The sequence below is a fragment of the Rutilus rutilus genome (genome assembly GCF_951802725.1).
Source record: "Rutilus rutilus genome assembly, chromosome: 18".
NCBI lineage: Eukaryota > Metazoa > Chordata > Actinopteri > Cypriniformes > Leuciscidae > Rutilus > Rutilus rutilus.
In genome coordinates, this window is record NC_140231.1 from 24,267,064 (window position 1) to 24,277,646 (window position 10,583).

Here is a 10,583-nt window from a genome sequence, read left to right on the forward strand (position 1 = left end):
TGACCAGTCTGCGGGTGCCCACCCACAGGCCTCAGTGGACCTCTCGAATAGGTCCAGGAAAGCCTCTGGATCATCCTGGAGTCCCATCTTGTTTAGAGGCCCGTGAGTGGGTGGGGCTGGGGCAGGTGGAGTGGCCCGAGCCTCCCAGTCAATCCAGCTCCGGAACAGCTCGCGGTCTTCCTGCTGGGCTTGGACGAGGACTCAGAACCGTCGCTCCTGGTCGTCCCTCATGCCCAGCAGTGCTTCATGGTGTTCCTGGTGAAGACTCGCGAGCGAATGCATGACGGCGGCAGCGATCTTCTTCCTTGCCGGGTTTCGGCACCAGTGTGATGAGGTCCAGTGTTTGGAAGGAAGAAGACAGGGTTGGCGTGACGGGACTCATACGTTTTATTGTGAAAACTATAAACAATAAACAAAACAAAAGGTGCGCAGATAGCGCATTCACCGTAGCCTCGCTACAGCACTAAACAATCTCACATTAATACTCTTTATGCGTGTCATCAACTCTTTCCACTTGATCAGCTCAGACTCATTCCACTATGTTGTCGGCCACTCTTTCCACTTGATGACGGGTACGAGTCCTCAGTCCATCTCTCTCCCTCTCTCTCACTCCACAGGGCTCTCCTCGCCAATTACTGCAACAAGACACAGGTGTTCGCCATTTGCTCATCTCCTTTCTCTCACTCCTGTTAGAGACCTCGCAGAACCACGCCCCCTTTGCCACAATCATACATCTGGCAAGTTATTTTGGCAATAACGACAATTAACCAAATTCAAGGTTATTTTGGCTAGAAGTGTGTTACTCATAGCCGGACTATATCAGGTCTATAATTAACCTAGACGGTAAAATGGCGGCTATTGCTTGCTGGGTTATGTCGCTGCTGAGCAAGTACAAGAATTTATTTAGCAGAGTCAAAATAACAAACATAAACAAGCTGCTGCAAAAAAGGTAGAATCCCTGTATCAGATCTCTACAGGTGGTGCTGGGACGGAGGAGGAATAGACAAAAGTTTTCATAATTGCTCAACTGGGCGATCAAACCCTAGGCTAGGGTACAAGATTCATGGGCTGTAAGATCCGCAATCTTAAAAATGCTGCATCAGAGGATGCATTGAAAGGAAGGAAGGCATCAAGGATTGTCCAAATCCAACGTTTGCTTAACTTCGTGTCTCCTGAGCTACCTTAATTCACTCAAAAAAAAATGTACTTGGTTGGTGTCAGTTTTACTAAATCATTTCTTGTTCACTTTACTTAACAAACACAAGTAACTGCATATAATTAATTTAACTTAGTAATTTCAACAAAAGACAAGGCCAAGATCTTGTCATCTTTACTTTAGGCGTTTTTGTTCAGTCAACAAATCATTGTTCAGTGAAACTAAGTAATACAACTTTTTCAAGCAGTATTTTTCAGGATGGAAAATGATTCAAGCAAATTATTCAAACCTCACAAATTAAGTCTCCAATTTCGTCATCTCCTCAAGGTTCGTCTGTCTTTCGCGCTGCTGCATTTGCATACAGTGTGTGCAAAGGGACATCCCGTTTGGTTTTCTTGTGGCACTTTTCCATTACCAGTACCAGCTCAACTCAACTCGACTTCGAGATGTCAGTTTATGTCAGAGAATATACGTGTTTTTCATTGTAGATGAGCTGAGCTGAGCTGTGAAAGGCAGACGAACAAGATCGAATGTTTTGGCAACTTTTGTAAGGTAATTTAACGTATTAATATTTTGAAATCATTTGACATCTCGATAAATGCTGTCAAAACATAATTAACTGATGTATAGAAGACCAAATTGTATTTGCACTTCAACGTTATGAGTTTTTGTCGGAGTCTGGAAATTAAGGTTTCTTTTTTCTTTCAGTGCATAAATGTGTGTAACTTAATTATAAAAAAAACCAAAAAAAAAACTGTTTTGTCATTTCTTTCAGTGGATAAAATGTGTTTAACTTAGTTATTTTATATATTTGAAAATAATTTGCCTTGTCTTGTCATCTTAACTTTAGGTGTTTTTGTTCAGTCAACAAATCATTGTTCAGTGAAACGTACACACACACACAAACAAAACACTAGGATGTCCCTTTGCACCCAATGTATGCAAATGCAGCAGCGCCAAAGACGTATCAAATCGAAAATGAAATTTTCACGTGCGTAGACGGCACAAACCAACCAAACATTACAGTTTCAGAAAGCAAGCGAATTACTAACGGATTATAAGTAACATTATCCATGTAAACGCAGCTAATGACTGCTCTGCTTTTCTATTACAATATAACGTTATGTATAAGTTTGTATTGTAGAGCTGTTGCTGAGCTGTGAAAGGCAGATGCACCCGATTTAATAATTACTTTAGCAATTTAAAGTGATGTATAGCTATTTTTTAAATCCTTTGACATCCTTATGACATATTTGTTGGAGTCTGGACATGCATCTTGAGGTTTTTTTTCTTTTCTTTTCTTTTTTTTCCTGTAGTCTTTTTTCAATTTTAATCAATTAGGCTATGTGAAGGACAACCATCAAACAATTAAACAGAATATGGACAAAACTTTTGCTTACAGACGACATTAAGTAGTCCAAGACATGCCATTCATTGCCGAATTCAAAAGCAGATGACCAGCTCTATTTTGTGAAGATCAGGCAAGTTAGTAGAATTGCTGGATTTGCTGTTAATAGTAACTAGCCCCCCTCATGTCACATTATGCTTTTTTGTTCTTGTCCATTTAGACTAAATGTTGTTTTCTGTAGAATAATGAACAGTGCCATTCTTAAAATGTACATTATCCTTATGTCTTATTATTGTTATGTCTCTTAAATCTCTAGATGGCTACTGAGTTCACTCGAATCACCACCCTTCCACTGATTCAAACATTCATGTCAAAATTTGATGGCTACGCTAACACACTGGCCAAAGTCTTCAGGGAAAAAGGAGGAGCTGCAGGGCGCAAGATCAGTGAATTGATGTCTGCCATTGACGAGGTTTGTGATATGTTGATTGTGAATGATATCCATAAATGATTTATGTTAAATGAATAGTTCATTTGGGCGAAAATCATATTACGATTTTTTTCAGGAAAATCACGATTCACGATTTTATTACTTTTTCATGTTGCTTTTACTATTTTGCAGGTGACTGAGCCATGCAGCCAAACTAATGTCCCTATTTTAAAAACAAAGCCTTACAAGGTAACAAAATACAAAATAAAAAAAGAATGGCAGACATTTAGGCCAAAGTGGCGAAGATAGAATTCAAAAAAGAAATTAAAGGAGCTGTATGTAAGAAATGTATTTCAATTAATCATAAAATGGCCCTGATATGTCACTAGACATTAAGAAATCATGTTCATTTCAAATACTTATATCACTGACAACAGTAGTCCAGCCAGGATATTGTCATTTAAAAAGTGAAGTTGCAACCCTCAACTGATGTTGATGTTAGGCTTGTTCGTCTTGAACCGGCACTGCAAAGACCGATCGGTGAATGACATCAAAGTACCGCGAGAGCGAATAGAAAGTAGATGGCTCCTATATGCTTTTGAATTGCTCTCGCGGTACTTTGATGTCATAAACCGATCGGTCTGTGCAGCGCCAGTTCAAGTCGAACAAGCCTAATGTCATCTTGTGTTTTGGCCTGAAGCGCCACCCTCCACCTATCTACCAATCACGAAGTCAGTAGTGTTTCGGCATCTGGGTTGCCAGCTCTGCTCTAGTTACCACAGCTACGTAGCAGCCTACGTTCCTGCTGGATCCTACAGCCTATCTGGCAACGGGGGAGGGGATACACCGCTCTACAGTAATTTGAAAGTGATTGCAGTACCAGTTTTGGCCACAATCTTACATATGGCTCCTTTAAATGAACAAATACCCAGGTGAAAAAAAAGTGCACTAAAATACATTTTATTTAAGTGCACTTAGTACACTTCCATAATACACTTTCATAATGTACTTAAAGTGCTCTATTTTCGACACACTTATTTTGCACTTAATATACTAAAAGCTTATCTTTAGTACTGCTTAATATAAACTTAAAATCATCTTAGTGTACTCAATTGTGCTTTTTTGAGACACACTGAAGATGAATTTAAGTGTATTTTTAATATACTATTTCATATTTTTAAAAAATGTATTTTGTTACCACTTTAAGTATAATTGAAATCATCTTTAAATACAATAATAAACTATTTAAATTATAATAATAATAATATTAAATTATATACAAATTATACTTAGAATGTATTCCTAGATTAAAAAAGTGCACTAAAATACATTTTATTACACTTCCATAATACACTTCCATAATGTACTTAAAGTGCTCTATTTTCGACACACTTATTTTGCACTTAATATACTAAAAGCTTACCTTTAGTACTGCTTAATATAAACTTAAGATCATCTTAGTGTACTCAATTGTGCTTTTTTGAGACACACTGAAGATAAACTAAAGTGTATTTTTAATATACTATTTCATATTTTCAACAAATGTATTTCGTTACCAGTTTTAGTATAATTGAAACCATCTTTAAATACAATAATAAACTATTTAAATTATAATAATAATATGTAAGTATATACAAATTATACTTATAATGTATTCCTAGATTAAAAAAGTACACTAAAATACATTTTAAGTGCACTTAATACACTTCCATAATGTATTTAATGTGCTCTTTTTTCACGCACTTATTTTGTACTTAATATACTAAAAATTGTTCTTTAGTACTTCTTAATATAAACTTGAGATCATCTTAGTGTACTCAACTGTGCTATTTTGAGACACACTGAAGATGAACTTAAATATGCTTTTAACATACTATTTCAGCTTTAATTTTATCTTTAGATTAAATCTTTAATACATTTTTAAATACACTTATAAATTATTTAAAATATAAGAATATATCAACTGTGCTATTTTTATACAAACTTAAGATGAACTTAAACATGATTTTAAAATATTATTTAAGCTTTAATTTTTTTCCCCCTTAGAGCAATAGAACCCATCTTTAAAACATTTTAAATACACCTTTAAATTCTTTAAAATATAAGAATATACAATCATATTATATTTATGGAAACTAATTTATTGTAAAAATGTATTTTAACTATGTCAAAAGTACTTTTATAAAACATTTAAATGTTAATGGGTTTTTTTTAGTCAAGTACACTATTACTGTGTTATCAGTAGCTGAAGTTATGCTGAAGTTATACTGTTAAAATGTAAATGTTAAAATTGTCCACCATTGATGAAGGCGTTTAATACAATAATCATTTTAAAGTTAGATGTAATGCATTTGATAAAAATAACCGGTAAATGTAATTCATGTAAATGAAAACACCTATAGTTTAAAAGGATACAGGAGGAATGGTATGTGTACAAACAAAAAGCATCTCTTTCTTAAAAAAACACTTTATTTTTTTTAAACATTATTAAAGTCCAAACAGACTGTTGGGAAACAAAATAACACAAGTGGCAAGCTTAAACTAAAAGCATTAAAGGAGTTCACCCAAAAATCAAAATGATCTCAGTTTTTACTCACCTGCGTGTTCTAACCCCGTATGGCTTCCATTTATAATTGCATAACAAAATATTATATTTATGATGTAATCTGAGCGCTGGATAAGTCTTCCATTGACTTCCAAGGGGCTTAAACTTGCTCGATCAGAAAACATATAGACATTGTTTAAAATAGTCCAAGTGACTTCAGTGGCTCAACCATCGAGAATACTTTTTCTGCGCCAAAAACAAACAAAAATAACGAATTAATTCCAATATCCATTTACTCGTGTTGTGCTTGAAAGTTGTTTACGTAGTCTATCTGCGCAGCGCTTCTGGGTTCTACGTCACCACACAGGCTCACTATTGGCCAACGCAGGTCATGTGTGTGACGCCTGGTGACGTAGAACCCAGAAGCTCGCGCAGATACACTACGTAAACAACTTTCAAGCACAACACGAGTATGGATATTGGAATAAATTCGTTATTTTTGTTTGTTTTTGGCACAAAAAAAACTATTCTCGTCGCTTGATAAATGGATGGTTGAGCCACTGGAGTCACTAGACAATTTCAAACAATGTCTTAATACGATTTCTGATCGAGCAAGTTTAAGCCCCTTGGAAGTCAATGGAAGACTTATCCAGCGCTCAGATTCCATCATAAATATAATATTTTGTGATGCGATGGTTAATGGAAGTCTTAAGGGTTTAGAACAACACGCGGGTGACTAAATACAAAGAACTTTTCGATTTTTGGGTGAACTAACCCTTTAATAAAATGATTAAACTACAGATTACTGTACGTATCTTATATGAACAAAACACAAATTTATATGCACTAAAAATACATTTAAAATATCAATGGTATTTAGTATACTTTCTTAATTACACTTAAGTACTACTTTAGTATTTTCACTAGGTGAAAATAAAGTGTACTTGAGTGCACAAAAAAAAACACTTAATTACACGAAAGTAATTTGTAGTACATTCTTATTTTTTTGTGCTAAAAACAACTGTAAAAATAATACATTATAAATAAACACATTAAAAATAGTTCATTGCTAGTGTACTTTGACTTTGTAAAAGTACACTAACAATTAACTATTTTTAATGCGTTAAAAATGTACTTGTAAGAAATACACTAAAAAAACTCTTCTGTCTATTTTTTCAAAAGTATATATTTTTTTTATGCACTAAAAATACATTTAAAATATAAATGGTATTTAGTATACTTTATTAATTACACTTAAGTACTACTTAAGTAAAAATATACTTTTAAGTAGTGTATTAATAGTGTATTATTTTTACAGTTGTTTTTAGCACAAAAAATATGAATGTACTACAAATGTACTTTCTTGTACTTAAGTGTATTTTTAGTGCACTAAAGTACACTTTTTTTTCACCTGGGTATATAGAATAAAACACTACATGGACTTTACTGTATAAATTATACATTGATTCTTATTAAAGTTCCCAGTCAAGAGAAGTGAGAATTTTTCTCCTTGTTTTTTTTATTTTTTATTAACATATCAAAGGGATAGTTCGCCCAAAATGAAAATTGTCATAATTTAGTCTACTCTCAAGTTGTTTTGAACCTGAAATATTTTTTTTTCTTCTGTTGAAAACAAAAGTTATTTTGAAGAATGTGGGTAACCAAATAGTTGCTGGTCCCCAGTGACTTCCATAGTATAGTTTTTCCTACTCTGGAAGTCAATGGGGACCAGTTTGGATAGCCACATTCTTCAAAATAACTTTTTTGCTCAGCACAAGAAAGAAATTAATACAGGTTTAAAACAACTTTAGGGTGAGTAAATAATAACAGAATTTGCATATTTGGAACTATTCCTTGAAGGACAACACAGCAGCATGTTTACTATAGGCTACTGTCACTTAAAGACCGGCACGCATCTAATAACGCATATGACGTGCACCCGATTTTCTCTCAAATGTTTGCTTTCACTTTAGACATAACCAACTGTGTTTTTGTAAACCTATATAACCTGTATTTGACAGTGTTAGCGCAATAAGACTCGAAAGATAACTAGTCCAGTAACCAGGCGCTGTTTGACAGGCTTTTAGTGCCTGTGAGCTTTGCGTGTAGGCCTACGCGTTCAGAAAACCACATGTTAGAACAGCGCATCAGCACGCGAATTAAGTGTTTAACTGGCAAGGCAAATAATGAACTTTTGTGAACTGCAAGTGTCCCGTGAGTGTAACTCTACCTCTGCATTAACATGTGATGTGAATGTACGTCACGGTGTACAAAATGTTGGGACAAAGGCGCCAGGACTGCAACTGATAGAATGCACTGATAGTTGTATGATGCAACGATATTTCTTTAAAAGCAGATCGTGGAGACAATTAAATCATGACATTGCACACCCCTAATGCTATCCTTAGTTCAAACCGGTAATACTTGTATTAGTGCTGGTTGGACTCTATGGGTTAATAGGTGCTGCTATTTTGTAATTTTCACTGCACAATTGCATACACATAAGGCAGTTTGATTCTAAACTTTAAGTTGTATTTTTATTTAAACTAATATTAAAATAAAACATTAAATTACACACTTAAATTAGTTCAAGGACCCGTTCAGTGTGGTGTCAGAATAAAGTGTCTGTGTGGAAAGATAGTGTTTTTCCGCATGTGCTGTAGTTAGAATAAACCGAAACGAGTGAGCATATATGTGATCTAAAACACATATAAATAAAATACGCACTCGCCTTTTTTTTCTCATTTTATTCTTAGTATTTAGATATTCGCCCTGTTTACGGCCCTGCATTAGGCATAAGATCAATGATGAATGTGTAGCCTACATATTGTGAATGAATTTAATAAAGTTTATTACCTATATTTCAGCTTTCAGTAAATGAACGTGTCTAAGAAAAATATTCATAAATCTAGGGCCGGGAGGAGGGGGGGCCCCGACTGCAACGAACCAGCTTTGGGGGGGCCCAGCTTGCAAAAGGTTGAGAACCCCTGTTTTAGGCAATGACTTGGAGAAAGCTAAGAGAGACATGGTAGTAATATATAGCTTGAATCTGAGCTATCCATCTGATCTCAAGTATACACCTTTGAGTTTCTTTAAAAGGTGTTAATGGAACTTGATGCAAGCAAACAAACTTGTGGAATAATTCATCGATGTTTAGTTCTCATTCCAGTACAATGCTGCCGTTTATATTGTTTTTGTTTTTATGTATAAAAAAACATGCCAGTCATAAATATTCCTTTCTATAAGGGTCAAGTTCTGTAGCACTTTGTAGAATTTATAAAAAAAAAAATATATATATTACAACTTGGTTGGACTTGGTTGAATTGCAAATTAAAAGCTATTTGTTTCTGAAAAATAGTAGTCTGATTATTTAACGGTTTTCTTGAACACTTGTATGGCAAAGTATTGTAATTACAAAGCAACTGAAATCCTTAAATGTTTATTGCACACTAAATGTTCGTAAATTTAACATAACATTAAGTATATGTAATAGTGACTTTACCAGGATTTCTTTAACTCATACAACATAACATTATGTATATGTAATAGTGACTTTAGATTTCTTTAGTCCATGCAATATTTAAATTGTCAACACAAACAATTTAGTAAATGCAACTTACATTTTCTTGTTGTTATTACTGTTGTATTTAAGGAGTTTTTGTCAACTTTACACAAACTTTTTTAGTAAATACAACTTACATTTTGTTTGTTGCAATTACTTAAAGTTTTTTTTTTAAGTAACAAGTCAACAGCCTAGTTTTCAGATGCAGCGCAGCCGTGCTTATGTGGATTAGGAAGCATTTTGACTAATGCCAAGGCATTGAAAGGACAAATCAGCAGTTTCATGACTGAACTATGTATAAATATTAGATGAAAAACTTCAACTAAATAAAATTGAGAAATGTTGCCTAGCCTTGGAAACTAGCTGAAATAACCTCCTGAGACCCAGATTATTATTTTTTTTTTTTATGTAGTATTTATTTTCATGTCATCACATTGTTTAGAGCATAAGAAACCAATTGTAAAAAAAAAAAAAAAAAACATTTTTGAAAAATTATATTTTATTAAAATGTTCTGCTATGTCCTCTGGAGTGGACACGAGGACTCAGATGTTTAAAAAATAAAACCACATGAAATGACAACATGTATTTGCAAAACCAATGGGATTTCTTTTCATTCACCGAACAATTTTTAGGTTGTATAAAGATGATTTATGAACTATGTTATAAAAAGTTATAACGGAATGAATTGATACACCATTTTATTTTATGCAATTTGTGGGTACATGGCCATAAATGGGTTTTCCCATTCAATACAATGTATCAATAATTTGCATATTAATGTGTTCTTGGGGCAACATGTAATGAAAAAAGAAGTGTAATAACAAAAGTAATATTTGGCAAAATTTTAATAATAATATCTAATATTTCATAGGAATATTGACGTATAATTTCTTTACCTATTCACTTTTTGTGTCTCCCAAAGTGCCGGATAAACATGATTTAGGTCCTGGTGTCCTCTGCATTGGGCATGTATGAAATCAATGCTCAGCACTAAATTAATAGGCTTTCAGTCATTTCTAAAGACCAAGGAGAAGTTGTTGTCCTGGTGAAATCTCCAAACATTTGTTGACAAAATACAACCACTCATATGAAATTTAGTTTGAGCTACTGAGTTTGTCCAGCACCTCCAATGACTGAGGATTTAATTTTACACCCCATTCGTTGAAAGTGTACTAAAACAGTGCGCATGAACACACTCATTACATTATAAAGTAAACGACTCAAAAACGGTTACCTGGGGATTATTTTGCTTTTGGTTTTGTTGGATGCCTACTGTTTCTCTTACTTTGCTTCTTTTTTTCGACTTAGCTTCTGTGATGAGCACAAGTTTAGCGTGGGTCAAATATACGCCTTCATTTTCACTTTAACGGTGACATTTTCGTCTTGATTGGGAATGATATCCATCTTTCCTATCTTAGCGCATACCAAACATGTTAAAATATTATAGAATAACCACATATCATTTACAAATGTATTTACAAACTAAAACGGCAGCACTGTATTCGGTTTAACGAAACACAATTTAACGAATCTGCAACTCT